Source organism: Arvicanthis niloticus, chromosome 22, assembly GCF_011762505.2.
Source record: "Arvicanthis niloticus isolate mArvNil1 chromosome 22, mArvNil1.pat.X, whole genome shotgun sequence".
Classification (NCBI taxonomy): domain Eukaryota; kingdom Metazoa; phylum Chordata; class Mammalia; order Rodentia; family Muridae; genus Arvicanthis; species Arvicanthis niloticus.
Genome location: NC_133429.1, coordinates 31190194 through 31205837, shown reverse-complemented (window position 1 = coordinate 31205837; position 15644 = coordinate 31190194). Strand labels below are relative to the sequence as shown.

Sequence of the window (15644 nt, the reverse complement as noted above, 5' to 3'; positions counted from 1 at the left end):
AGTGCACAGAACATAGTTGTTTCATTCCCCTTAAGTTTCATAGGACTGGAGGAGAAAGAAGAGTAGACTCTGAGGCTTTGCCTTGTCTAGTCCTGTCTCCCTCTGCTTGTTTCTCTTCTCTATCTTAGAAACATAAATAGAGGAGGAAGTCATCTTGTGAGGGTGACAGATGCATGGCAAGAAAGACAAAGAGAATGCTGAAGAGAAGAGTCTCTTTTAGAGGCCTTATGATCCAACAGACATTCCGTCATCCTGTAGCCCAGTGCTTCTCAACCTTCCTAATGCTAAGACCCTTCAGTACAGATCCTCATGTTGTAGTGACCCCTCTAACCATAAAATTATTTCATTGCTACTTTATAGCTGTAATTTTGCCACTGTCATGACTCGTAGATATCTGATATGCAGGATATCTATTATATGACCCCTGTGAAATGGTTGTTTGACTGTCTAAGGGATCATGACCCACAGGTTGAGAATTCTCTTGCTTGAGCCTAATAGAAGGTGAGAAGGATGCTGCTTACAGGTGCAATGCTACATGGCTGAAGCTGGCCTGGTCACAAGTGTCCATTCTCACTACACTGATGTTTACATCAGTAACATCAGAACCTGTAGTCCACGCTTACCAAAGAATGACCGAGTGTCTTTAAAATCAAAGTCTTAGATGGTTTCACATCAAATCTTTGTCCAAATCAGGCTTTTTGTAGCCCTGAAAGGATTAAATCAATAGTACCCACCGCTTCCTGAGGCACACGGGAAGACGGGGCACAGAATCTCAGAAACATCCTAGGAGCAATAATCTTCTTCGTTTCTTCATAATTTGTCTGATATTGGCCTTGATTCAATCAAAGAGTTGTCAATAAGGAATAAAAACATTGAAATTACTGCTAACCACGCAGATAGTTTATAGATATTTACATTAGATGAAGGAAGAATTTTGGCAAGACATAGAAGTTAGAATTTCACTAAGAGATTAACTTCCGTTCCCTCTTTGAATGATTTTCAAGCGGAATTCGGTGCAGTGGTTCTCTGAAGTCTCATCAGGGAAGAATGCTGCAGCTTTCTGTCAGGCACTGGGCCGTATGATAATGCTTCAAGAGCATCCACCATGTCCTGTCAGCTCTGAGTCCCCAGATGCTAGCCCAGTGCAGGCACCGGGTGGCTTTTGTTAGAAATATAAGAACCCACAAAGCAAAATTGAGACGGGTAGAGAATCTTGAAGAGTAGTGGCGTTTTAGCTTCCGATTGGAGGGGGTGGAGGTTGTAGTTCAACTAAATTATTCAAATCATGATTCTGCCATTTCCCAGCTTGATGATCTCTACTGATGCGTTTAACCTTCAGGGTCTGGCTTCTTGCTCCGCAAACCTGGGATAATGGTAAATGCTCCCTGCCTCATGAGGTTGTCCCTAACAATAAATCAAGGCCTGGACAGGAAGCAAGTCATACATTTGACACACAGTCACACCTAGGCACTGAGTATAACCAACAGTCAAACAGAGCTGGACGGAAAGCCCCTGTGAAAATTTGATAAATTTCTTGAGCATCCGTGCTGGAAGAAGATTCTTTTCTTTCTTGTTGCTTTCTGACCAAGGAGTGGGTGGAGTAAACAGTATGATAATAAAATGAGGTCCTTAGCTGATTGCACAGATATTCTAAGGTGGCATTGCTCAGTGACTGACTGAGTACGGCTTATTATAGTTCCTGGTTCTACCTACTAGCCAAGGGATTGACTTTGAATATTCCAGTAGGAAGCCCTGATCCAGCATATACTTCCAGGATTCCTATGTACTGTTTTTGTTATTTTGGTGTCAATTAGGATCATGAGCCTGCACAGCTGTGCCCCTGAGTGTTTTCCATTCTTCCTTCCTAACATCCACCACAGAAGTTGACTTAGGAGTCAGTAAGTACATCCATCGTTGGTGGGATTTAGAAAAGAAGACTTTTTACAATTAATTGATTTATTTCGGGAAAGGGGAGGCACACCTCTGCCACAGCATGGATGTGAAGGCCTGGCGACCATTTAGCAGATGAGCAAAACCCATCCCCAGGCTTGACAGTAACTTTGCCCTTTGAGTCACCCTGAGGCCATGTCTTTGGGGCTTGTTTTTTGGTTTTGTTTGGTCCAACGAGGTCAGTGTTCCGCCATGGGCTCCGACCCCAACTACAAAGGGAAATTGTTTTGTGGGTCAGTAGTTACGTTCATTGTGGTTATTTTTAAAATCCACCTTTGACATGTTTTTATATGAATTTTGTCTTGAAGTAGGAGACTAACAGTCCTGATCAAAACCAGGATAACCATGCTGAAAACTCCACTGGGCTTCTGATGACAGGCTTAATTCTGATTGGTGTCATCTTTTTTTTATTTAATCCCTCCTGCCTGGTAGAGAGCCTTTACTTTGGATTAAAATTGGGCCTGTCAGAATACAAGTGATTAATAGCGACTAGAATTAAATTAATCCCACACTCAGTGTTTGAATACGCATGTTATAGAAAGCATAGATGTGTACAGTGCAGGGCCTAACAAAACATTTCTTTCCACCGTGTTACAGATAATTCAAGAATCAGTCACTGTCAGAAGTTAATATATTCAGTTCAGGTGAGGAGAGGGCCATCAGGAACTCATGGAAGCAAGCTAACTTTTCTACCGAGAATTCATTAGCTCCAACAAGATGTGATAGCATCAAGAAAGAGCCCAGTCACCACACTGTTAAATAAGAACTTGTGTTTACTTGGTGCCTGGGCTGGGTTTCCCAATTGGGTTTTTCATACTCAGAGATGTTAGGCTGTTTGAAATGTACATCAGTGGGGTTTGTACAAAGGGGGAAAGTATTACTGAGATTCTGTGAGATCGTATTAAATTATAACAAAGTGTGTTTAACTATACACAGTGCTTTTCTAAGGTAATTCAGAACTAATTCACCATTACTAAGATGCAGTGCTATAAACCACAAGGAAAATAGCTAATCTTCTCCATACCAGCACGAGGAAGATTTAAAATGAAAAAAAAAAAAAAAAAAAAGTTCCTCTAGGAAACAAAACATTCCTCTTGCTTCTGAACATAAACACCATAAAAATTATGTTTTAGAGCACCATTAAACCAGCTTTTTTATTTTTAATACATAAAGCTCTCTATCTTTAAAGAGATGCCAGGCCACACCTCTACAGCTCCAGTTATCAAGACTGAGGCTGGATTTACTAATACATACTATCTTGTAGCTGAAAGATTCCAATCTCCATTTTGTTTCTGAGAGAACATTTTTGCCTGCCGCCATGTTTTTATGAAATAAATCTTGTTAAGGCCAAGTGGGGTAAACTTGGTATCAATGTACCTCAGTAAGAGGTATATCTATTTACTCAAACACTTTGAAAATACTTTAGGAAATTCTCCAAGGTAGTTTTTCCTGACTGTAATGAGGAGGCAGTAAATAAATATAATCTTAGCAACACTTTCAGAAGAAGCCATTTAAAGTAACATGGATAACAGTATCTTCCCAAGATTTCTATCTGCCATGACTCCCAGACATAAGTAGAAGCCCACTATTCACTCTCTATTCCCTCCTCTTTCCTATAGTGAAAATGAAGGTGTGAGGGGCTGCAGAGTAATTCTAGTATAACCTATTACTATTATATTATATACTATTATATGTATATAATAGTATATAATATATTATATACTATTATAGCTAATTTAATTAGCTATAAGCAGTTATGACATAAACAGCTTACCTCTTTATCGTATCTGATAGACTAAGATGATAACAGATATACCCATTATCCATGCTAAAGTTGAATCCAGTGAACAAAATAAAAACTAAGTTCTAAAGCAAACACGACAGTAGCCATAGGACTTTGTGAAATTATGAAATTTTAACATTGGTGAATAATTAGAAGGTAACTAGAAAGCCTAAGATTAAAAGATTTAAAACATAATGCCTAGTAAACCATAATATACAAGGAAACGACCAGGAAAACAGAAAGAGACCAAGCAAAGCAGGGTAAGAAAAAGTCTACAAAAATCCCATTTAATTTTGTTTTTAGCCATCTACTGCAGGGTGTGATGCCTGCCCTTAGGTATTATTAGTATAACAAGACTCCACCAAAACAAAACAAACCAACAAAAGAAACCCTAATTGTGTCTTGTTTTTTTGTTTGTTTGTTTGTTTTTGTTTTATGAGCAGTTATCATTTGGAGATAGCTTCTTGGTTAGAAATGGGAGATAGTGTCCACATTCCTCTTTTGAAATTGGGACCCTCATGGGGCTTGAACCTGTGCAGGCCCTGTGCATGCTGCCATCGTCTCTGTAAGTTCATATATGCATCTGGCCTGTTGTGTCCAAAAAACAGTTTCCTTAAACTGTTCCGTCCCCTCTGGATCTAACAATGTATGTTTCTTGTGGGATTTTTTTCCTTTGTTTTTCTTTTATTCTAATTTGTTTGTTGGCCCGCTTGTTTGTTCTGGGGGGGGAGGGGGGAAGTGGGAAGGATCTGGGAGGAATTATGGGAGGGCACACATGATCAGAGTATTTTGTATGAAAATTTTTTTTCAGCTAAAAAACAATGCTTAGCACCACACCCCCTCCCATGCAAATTTTAACTCTAGATTATTTTATAAAGAAGAAGAGAGTACCAACATGTTATTTAAGGCAAGATGTGCCTGCCTGCATCTGGAGAGATTAAAGATGTTTAGAAGGCTCTCTCTCCAGCCCATCCTAACCTTTGTGAAGATGGTGTGCTATTAGTGACTATATAAAGGCTACACAGTCAGCACACCACCATTATCTGACTAATTGCTTTGTGAAGTGCTTTTAGAAAAATTGGAACTGAAAGGCACTCTATACTACCAATTTCTGGTCTATTCTTAGGGACAATGATGCCTGGGAGAACAGCACTTTGTACAGTCTGCTTTTTCGGCTGCTAATATTTTAGTCAAAGTGATGCAGATTTTAAAGGACTCTCTCCCTGAAAGGCCCCCAGTGTTCTCTTTTAGTTTTCCTGATGGGAAGTTCATCATCTTACTGTTGATTTCCACTTCAACTTTCTTCATCAAAATAAACCCTTTTCCCCTATCTCGCTTTGAATTTAAATGAAGCTAAGCAAGCGGGTAGAAGCATTAACTGAGAGGTTTTGCTTTCAGTAATTTCAAGGTCCTATAATTCTATTTTAACTGTGTTCTCTGCTTTAATCATCTTCATAGCAAAAAAAAAAAAAAAAAAAAAAAAAAAAAAGACCTAAAATTTTTAAAGAAAATACTGTCTGTGGCAGGGTGCATGTGAATGTTTACAGATCTTCTTGAATGGGAAAAAAAAAAAAAAAAAAAAAATGTATCTTTGATGTGTCCCAACCACTTTAAAAACACTAAATCGAATTTAATAAAAATTCGCCTTAATCCTTTGATAGCTAAAAGACTTAAAGAGAGATTGGATGCATAAAGAACACTTTAAAATCAAGTCTTCTTCCCAGCCCAAAGACTGAAATAAAAGGCAACATGGTGATTTGCTTTCTGCTCATTTATTACAGTTTTCACCTATGTGCAACCCTACTCTTACTTCAGGACAATTGACTTCTGAACTCGAGGTGAAATAATTCTTGTTGGCTTTCTCTTTCCCAGTTGTGTTAAAACGAAGAACTGCTTTGCTTCAAACAACATTATGTCATCATTTTAAAACGTCTTTTGCTAATGAATGAAATATCACTTTTGGACCACAATTTGAATATCTAGGGAGTGGCCCATTCAGAAAAAGAACACTATGCTCTGTTTATTAAGATGCTCTTGGCCCGGAGCTTAGTGCATTTCTACCCATGTCTTCTCTAATGGGGAATGTAGTTTAGTATCACTAAATGCATTACATTTCGTTAATGACTGTGTATTCCTAGAGTCTTTCTGAGTCATTCCTTTGGGACCTTTCTATCATTGAACTAGATAAAGTGGTAGAGTGAGGCAGACAGGGAAAAATGTCAGCAGACAGGAAAAAGAACCCAACAACCTTGACATGTCCTCACATTGGTTAGAAAGTGATTTCATTACACATCCAATATTTGGCTTTAAAAATGTCTCTGTTAGATTGAGATCAGTCTGGAGCTCCCTTATAAAAGAGTACCTCCATTTCCAATGCATGCAGTACCTCTCACCCCCTGACGAGTGTGTTACAAACTGTAGAGAACACAGAAATCACTTTACCCACCACTGGAGTGGAACGCAGCAGTTGTTTAACAGACCGTAACAATACTGGAAAAAAAATCATTTAAGAAAGGAATTGAATAAGACTAGAGCATCCAAAAGAAACTACAGGGGGGGGGGGATTTAAGAAAGGCAGACTGCAATCTCTTAACTTGGAATCTGGCCAGGATATTCAAGTCCAATACTCCATTCCATTTTTTTTTTTTTTTTTTGGAAAAAAAAATGCTTTTGACTGAACAATTGGTGTCTTGAAATTTTAGCGTGTCTACCATATAACATCTATTAGACATAGTAACTTGGAAACTGCCAATCAAAAAATTGACTCTGAATGAAAAAAAAAAATCTCTGTTCTATTTTTTTCCAGTATTCACTGTTCTCATGTATCTGGGGTCCCTCATATATTTCCCTCAGTGTTGTTCTTGAACCCAGGGTCTGGGCCATGCTAGGCAAGATCTAATGACTAAGAACTATCCACATCTGAGAAGGATAGGAGTGCTCCAGTGTAGGGAATGCTAGGGCACAGAGGCAGGAGTGGGTAGGTGGGTGGGAGAGCACCCTCATAGAAGCAGGGAGAAGGCGATTGGATAGGGGCTTTGGGAGGAACCAGGAAAGGGGATAACATTTGAAATGTAAATAAGTAAAATATCCAATTTACAAACCAAAAAATCTATCTCCAGCCCTGGGTTCTCACTCTGTCTCATTACCAAATATTAGTCTAGGAAACATAAGTAATGAGGTAAAATGTATGTTATTTAAAATCATACTTCAAAGTATAGAATAGATTTTCTAATAAAAAAAATACATGCTTAACTCACTGCAAAGTTAGAAAGATATAGTGTTGTTCTGTAAATTAATATAGTAGTAAGTTGGCTCTACCTCATGTCAATGATAGAATAATGCTCCTGACTTCTCTTTTTTTTTTAAATGATTTGTTTATTTTTTTATTTTATGTGCTTTGGTGTTTTGCCTGCATATATGTGTGAGGGTGTCAAATCACTGGGAGCTGAATTATAGTCAGTCGTGAGCTACCAGGTAGGTACTGGGAATTGAACCTGGATCCTCTGGAAGAGCAGCCAATATGAGCCACCCGTTGAGCCATTTTTCCAGCCCAGCTTCTTTGCTTTTCATACCAAAGAGTGTCTGTTCTGTGCATTTCCCCAAATATAGGGACAGGAAAGATCATTTTCCTGCTGACTTTTATGAAATTCTGGTTCATCTGTGAAGAAATGTTGTGTGCTGTCATGACTGTAAGATGTTTGGAGCTCTGCCTTTTGGTGATATAGCCTATCTTTGTCCACGTGTGAGTCTTAGTGACAGCTATTTGAGCTTATATAATCCTGTTGATATAACTAATTTCTATTAAAAAGGGGAGGGGCTTGGAACCAGATTCAAGCTATCTTTGTTTTCATTTTATAGTTTTGAATCATCACTTCTTTCATAGGATTAATTTCTTTTTCTCCATTTTAAAGTAACAGTTGTCAGCATCTTGAAAGATATCCATTATATAGAAAACCTGTCATGAGTAAGCATCATAATGAAACAGCAGCAGAGGTACAGTTTTGTGGTAACGTGCTTGCCCTGCATGGAGAAGATCCTAGGTTTAACACACAGGACAAAAATTTAAAAATAAAGTCATAGTAAAATTGTTAGCCTGCATTGTTAGAGAAACATTTTTGATAGACCACCATTTTCAGTATCTCCAAATAAATAATGGTCCTGCTTATCAGAATAAAATATTTTAGTGCAATATATATATATATGTGTGTGTGTGTGTGTGTGTGTGTGTGTGTGTGTGTATACTTATACATATTTGATTTTTAGATATTGATGATGAAGATGTTTGCTGAAAATAAATGAATGTCTGAGAGTAGAACAGTTAGAAACTTGCCTGGTTTTATTCCCGACACTGCCAGTTAAATAAAGAAATATGAAGATGATGGTAATTTCTGCCATGTATTTCAGCTAATTTTTCTTTCTCTTATGTGCCCAATAAATTTCATGATTTGGATACAATGGGCCTCCATTTCATGATTATTTAAATGAGAACTGGAAAATATTAAGCTCTATACAAAATTTGCCATCATCATTATATTATATTAACATATATTAACATAAGTTAATTGTATTTGAATGAAGTTTCAATAGTATATAATGCTTAAGATATGTTTTGCTGCTAGCTGGAGGCTACAGATAATAGAGATTTGATGCTGCTATTGCTTTTGGATAGTTCATTAAAACGGCAGCAAGTCCTGATAAGTACAGGATTAAAAAAGAATGTAGCATGATTCTATGTGCAAGAAGACCCCAGGTCATCTTCTGAATGTTTATGTTTCTAGTTCCTTTTCTTATCTTGTTTCTCTTCATGACACTATTATAGTGTTACACATATGATTTCTGAGGTTAGACTTACGGAAACGGAGATTTAAGGTGTTCGGGTGCACCCTGTTTTACAGTTATAAGTAATAGATAAACACAACTGACCCTGAAATCTTTTCTTCCGAATAGTTATACTGGCTTGGTGAATAACAGTTCATATAATGTCAGACTTTCAAACACTTGTACAAACCATGATACTTCACTGTTTGTGAAAAGAAACCCCATGAAACTATTGGAAAGTACCCAGAAGCCCTAGAGAGCCCCTCATGGAAAAACTCCTTGTTATATGATCACAACCAAGCTTTCTGGGAGCCCTCTGAGTTCTAGCAAGCAATGGTTCCTTCCCAAGTAGGTGCTAATTTTATTTGCCCTACATTCTATTCAGAGTCTTCTCCTGCAGGCTAGTGGTGACCACATATGAAGATGACTTACATAAGCATAGAAACTAAAGTAGTATTTACTTGTATCATCCAGGGACTCGCTCCAGACTTGCTACTGCAGCAGAGTAACAACAGGTAACACCTGTTCGTCTAAACTTGCCAAGACCAAAAGTTGGTTATTTACCAGAAATGGTTTCCTGAATATTATGAAAGTGTATGAATTGTATTGTTACATACAATGAGGATAACAAGAGAATGCAGAAGTGACATTCTCCTCCTATGATGCCTAGGTGATAAATTCATCTACAGAGAAGCCAGTTGTCTTCCTGTTGATTGGTAGCAGTTCCGCACCTTCGGTTTGGCTATTCATGTCATTTGGCTATTAGGAAGGATGAGCAATATTTGTTGCCCTCTTCTGAGTGGCCCTGGAATGGCATCTATTCCATCTTGTATATTTCTGTGCATGTATCTTTTCGTATGTTGTTATCTGTTGCTTTTTTGAGTACATGGGGGTATCAGGAATGTACTATGGTCAGATTAGGAGATACAGAAAGATCTAAGGAGAAACCTCTGGAGTATCAATAGGGGTGATCATCTATTGGAAGATAAGAAGGACCAGGCCACAAAGTCCTCCTTTTTTCCATGATGATGTATGTCAAAGCTGATGGTGATATTATCTTGATTAGTTTCTTTAAAGTACAGTCTAATTATAGATGGTTAAAATGTGTTTCAGTGGTGAGTGGTCAATTAATTAATAGTTCCCGATATTTTGTTATTTGGTACATTTTTAGAGCCACTGAGACAGTTCTATAAAGAAAAGTAAAAGAAGTAATTCGCATCCATGCAAATGTGTCTCTACTCCTGGGCCGATTAACGTTTCAGCCTGTGAAATTTTTTAAGCATTTTCAGCCTGAGATTATTCACGGTTACCTTGTTGGCCATTTTTCAGCAGAAGGGCTGTTGCTACTGACAGCCTGGCAGGAAGCCAAGGGAAACTGGGCTGGGAAAAAGTTCAAGCTCCTCCTCCTTAGGTGAGAAGAAATCTTGTGACTAAAGATAGCTATGATTTAAATCCAAATGCAGTTCACAGGCCTTCTCCAGTCTCTCCTGCTCTGCAGTGCCACTGTAATTACTCTGGGCTATGTTGACCTCACTGCACTTCATGGCTCATCATTTATGCAGAAAGGCTTGAAATGAAGATGTTCTCTGTAAGGCCATGTGTAAGTACATCCGTTAGCTCATGAAAACTATTTCCCAGGAGTGTAAAAAAAAATGTTTTATGTAGTTGTATTTTGGGCATATAGTTTCATTGTTATTATTAGATTATTTCCTCTAGCAATATCTAAAAATTTTTAAACATCATGTAGCAGAAATAAACAGCAGAAACTTCATTGTTTTGTGGAATAATTATGTACCAATAATGAGAATTCCTTCTGTTAATGGATAGGCCATTTGAGTTCAGGAAGTAGAACAAGGTTGAGAATGGAAAGAAAAAAATCAGATACTACAGTTACATCTTGTGATCTTCGATGCTACGTCTCTTGGTCTTACACATCACTTGTCAAGAAAAGGCTTTAGAACCAGAAGATGAATAGACAGTTTAAAATCTTAATTCTTATTAGACAGTTCTGTGCAAAAGGTCATTAAAAGTAGTATAGTTTAGTGATACAAAAGTTTCCTATATTGCCAGGAATTGTATATGGATATCTGTTCATCCAATATAGAACAATGACAACCAGGCAAAAATACAATTCTATCTAAGTCCATCATTGAGGAATGACATAATATAATTGGGATTACCCTAGGAGCATAAGTTAGGGGCACTTTATGCATGGCTATACCACTAAAGAAAAAAAAATTCCCTTCTCCTCACCAATGACTGTAAATCCTTGGAGAAGGGAAACAGCCTTGTGATCTCCCTGATAATGAAAAATTATTAGACCCAGTCTTGTGGAGATTTTCTTCAGACAATCATAGCCACTGGTAGTTCAAGAGGACAATAGACATGCCAATGAGAGAACAATACTCCATAATTTTACCCTTTCTTCTGACTCTTACCATCTTTTGACATCCTCTATTACAATATTCCTAGTCTAGGAAGATGTAGATGGCCTAATTTAAGATTATCAGTCAACAGCAATTTATCCTCAGTACTTTGACTTGTAGTGGGTTTCTGCCGTAACTGCCCCACACTACAAAAATAAATAATTAAAAAAAAAAAAAAAAAACCCTTCTCTGATCAAAGCTGGCAGCATCAATAATCTATGGGTAAATACAAACAAACAAACAAAAGGTTTAGCAGGCAATTTTGTCAGCCATCCATATATACCTAGCATAACAACAGCAATATCTTCTCCATTAGAGCCTCTGAGTTTCCTAGCCATAGATTTTGGAGTGGACTTATCTATAACATCAGACATGAATTCTCTCTTCTGGAGTAGATCTTAGAAACAATCAGAAAGCAGATGGCTACCTCCGTAACTGTCACGGCACTCTTGTACAAGCTGAAACATCTTGCTTGGCATGTTCATAGCATGGTACAAAAGGTTCACAGCCAAGTAGGACATTTGGTGTCTTTCTTCACCGACAACATGCTCACTGCCTTCTGGCACTACAAAAGCCAGCCAGTAGAAAAGGAACTTCCTGTTTATCCCAGTCTGATTTGTTCATGTCTGTAACTGAGGCATTGAGCATCTTCAAGCACAGGGTCTTATTATTTTGTTCTGGCAGGAAGGCAATAGTTGTGCCAATAGCCTTAATTTTCTTAGGAGCTTCTCAGGCCTCAGTGGCCAACAACCTGTAGGAAGATAAACAACCCCTGGCACTGGAATATTCCTTCAGTAGGCTGTTGACATATGAGAACATCCTGTTCCATACACAAAGGACTTTCATTCAAACTTTTTTGGCCATCGTTTATAAACACAAGTTATTGGAAGATTTCTTTTCATTTAACTTGTTGTATATCAACTGTGTCTTAATGAATCATAACATTTTGAAGATTTTTACAATATGCCTGGCCCTTGAACCCTGTTTTGCCAGATTTCCCATGATAACTCTCTTAGCTGTGTTTACCTCATGGTCAAAAGCTTTTCAAAGTCAGTAAAACACTCAGATTAGCAGTGACTCAGCTAATCAAATATTTTTGCAAAGGCTGTGCACGGTCTCTGAAGACCCATTACCCATCATTCCAAGCAATTGACAGTTGATCTCAGAAGTCTGAAGCTAAGAGGATATCAAAGAAAAATGACAATGTCCACTATATTCTGGAATGATGACATTGCATTTATCTATCTTTTTAAAAAAAAATCAGTGATGGGCATGTCAGTTATTAGTATAAATAAGAAGACCCCATCTCTACTCTCAAAAATCCAGTCATTTCCCATGGCTCATGACATCTACTCATCTTTGCATGATAGCACATTCATCTCATTATCTTACCTCCAGCAGTCTAAGCAGGATTATTCTAGCTTTCTTTACTGTGGCTGACCTAGTACTGAAAGAAACCACAGCTATGTTCTGGCTTGCTGCATTCCGATAGACTCCCTGGTTCTGAGAGCCCCAGAGCCTGAGCTGTGGTTCAAACCTGTCTAGAGAGTTATGTGACCAGTTTCCATCCCTAATATTTCCTCTTCCAGGAGAGAAATGCACAGAACCTACTCTAGGGATTAACTACCCACTCCTGGGTTAGGCTTAATCTTTTACAACTTCATTGTTTTATCATTCCTGCATTCATTAAATTTTTAATCAGGCTTAAAGCATTCCCTAGGCTCATGGCACTTTTTTTTTTTTCCCCTTCAGGACTCAAGATTAGCAAACATCTTAACCACACTGGCTTTTGAAGACCAAGCCTTTGTCTGTATTTTTTGTTTCTCATCCACTGCTAGCATTTTTATGAACCTGTATCAGCCTAAATCATGCAGATCTGCCAGAATGTCTCTTGTATCTCACTCACAAAGATAATGTTCCATATGAGATTCAGTGATGCCACCAAAGCCCTATTCCACTCCTGTGGTCCTTGATGATTAAGCCTTTCTTAGCTTTTCTCTGAACACAGTCCTATCCAACCCAGCCCACCAGGCATCCAACACTGCCTCTCTCATGCCTGGTACTCTTAATAATGTTTGTTTTTCCTCATGGTTCATTCAGTCCATGATATTCATGGAGAACTCAACAGAAAAAGGGTCTGTTTACTCCAGACGGGGCACCAAAAGCCAACTGAAAAACTGGTTCCACTTAAATCTAGCTTGATGAAGCCATCAGTTTATTAGGGTTATTTAAAGGAACAGGGATAACCTATGGGTAGCTAAATCCCAAAGCCTCCCACTAGCAACAGTTACCTATGTATAAGTCCTTGGGGATGTTGCCTCAATAAGCTCTCCTAGTAACTGTTACATGTCTATAACTACCTGGAGAGTGTGGCCTTAGAGGCCACTATTCTTTCTATGGCAGAAAATAAATATTGTCACTCAGGTTGTCACTGTCATCTCTTGCTAACAGGACAATATCTACAACAAAAGCCCTGAGTTTACTTCTCATCATTGAAAGAGAAAAAAATCAGAACTCTGAAAACAGGCAGAGATAAGAATGTTTATGGGTAAAAAGAATGGGTAATTACCCTTTAATTTATTTTATATTCTCCTAAGAGGTACTTTCTGAATGAGAGGCATTTTTAAGGGGGCACTGGCCATATAGTAATAAAAATGTTAACCAGTATGTCTATGTTTTTGGAAGTTATACTTTATGGAATGCAAAAAAGAGAATAAACCCACAAGCCTACAGGGATCACTGTGGTGGCCAAGTCCCCATAAAGATAGACTTGGATTAATGTGTAGCAAATTGGGGTTTTATGGCCCATTTCTTTGACGGAGAGTAAGAGAAGGGTGCTCTGAGATGGTGATGAGTCGAAGCCTAAGAGAAGCAGCCATTCTGGTTAATCTGCAGGAAGAGGGTAGAGGGTTCTTCATAAATAAAGATCTTGAGGGAGGGTTGACTCAGTTCTAGTGTAGAGAAGAGAATATACCTAGATCTTAGTTTAAAGAAAGAGAATATTAGGTGATAAAAAATCCTGTAAGCACTGAAGAGGGCTTGGGGTGGGGGGAGGTCTAACCATCGAGTAAGCCTACCGAAGTACTTTAATCAGGAAAACATCATGAATCTGCTACAGATTTGAGAAGCTTGCCCTAAATATTAGGCAGACTATTGTAAGGAGAAAAGAGTGAACAAGGTGAAGCCCTCATTCCTAATCAAATTTAAGTTCTGCCTCTGATAGAGCCATAGGGCTGTCGAGAGGTGATGAGAGTTCATTGCATGCATGATAGAATACGAATGGTTTGTCCATGCAGAGGTAGGAATTACAGAGGATCATGCCAGATCCTAGCCTAGGCAGCAGACTGGAGCTTCAAATGCTCTTTCCAACCAACTCGTACTGTAGATTCTCCTAACCTCGCTCTCCCAGATAATGTCCTTGTGATCTGGTGTCCTGATGTTTCCTGGATCTAAGGAAGCTGAAAAAACAGTGAAGCCACAAACAATACCAGCTCTCTACCAGCTTAAAAGAGAAAACACTGTTCAAGGGCATTTTATTTCATAGGAAAAACATTGTGAGTTTTTAAGAAAACTTCAGCTTGGTTCTAAATATGTTCCTACAGTGACTTAGAACATTGCTATTCCATCTGCAGACCTTGCATCAAACTTCAAATCCAAGTTGTCACTTTCATTAAATGTTTATCTTGTTCTCAGATGCCTCTCTCATTACCATGTGACAACTTCCATTGTATATTATAATGGTTGTGAAATTGAACATAGTATTTTAAAAGCTTTGTGAGCTTTAATATGTCCCCGGAGAAAACAAGCCTCTGTGAATATTTGTATGTTGTGTATTTCTGTATTATTAACTTCCATCTTAGTGGCTTTATTCTTGAGGTGTATATTAGCAAGCACTTCAGTTTTCTTTGAGTTGTTTTGGGGCTTAAAATTCTTTACATAAGTCATATACCTAAGGGATTGTTGAAAGCTATGGGAGCCCTAATACCTAGTTTCCTGATATCTTTAATAATCTGGAATATGTCTACCTAGAACATTACTGATGAGGAGTAGTGGAAAGACATCAAAGTAAGTCATAACAATTAATATTAAATTACAGGTAGTAGATTCTACTGGGAACTGAAATAACCATTTGAAACTTTTCTTCTATTTAATCCAAATAAATAAACTATAAGTTGTGTAAATAACCTCACTTTTCTGATAAAGACTGAGACTCAAAAAAGGTCTCAGTCTGAGATCGCTCATGGCTAAGATCACTCATGTCCCTTGATGAATATCCACGTGCTTCCTAAAGTCAAGGAAAGTGACACCAGCTCTTCACTACGCCGTCAGCCCTCCACCTACGTTTATGAGATAAAAATATTCTACAAAACAGAATTTTTCATCATTCCTGGGTAAGTACAGACAGTACAGAGCAGTATAGATGTACATAGCATGTACATTCTGTTAGGAGTTTGCGACTTTAAATTAGAATAAGTAAAATAAAAGCCAACAACTCAAAAGGCTTGTTTGAAAGCCATATTGTTTAATGGTGTAAATTCAGTCCTCCTGACTTATTTTATTGTAGTTGTTTATATTCTCATTCTTTGGATACTCCATGTGGCTTGACCATCATCTCTTCTTGTTTTCCCATCACTATCAACTGTGCCTGTTTCATTTTCTAATCAGAT

At 38.0% G+C, this 15644-nt stretch overlaps 1 protein-coding gene and 1 long non-coding RNA gene across 12 annotated transcripts in view; both read left to right on the top strand.

The window, feature by feature from the left end:
* Positions 1 to 15644, top strand: part of Syt1 (synaptotagmin 1) — a 509196-nt gene that overhangs the window by 127284 nt on the left and 366268 nt on the right. The window lies entirely within an intron of this gene.
* On the top strand, positions 107 to 11159 carry LOC143436165 (uncharacterized). Its single transcript, XR_013106358.1, has 2 exons — positions 107 to 3643; positions 3682 to 11159. It is a non-coding gene; the product is annotated as an uncharacterized LOC143436165 (long non-coding RNA).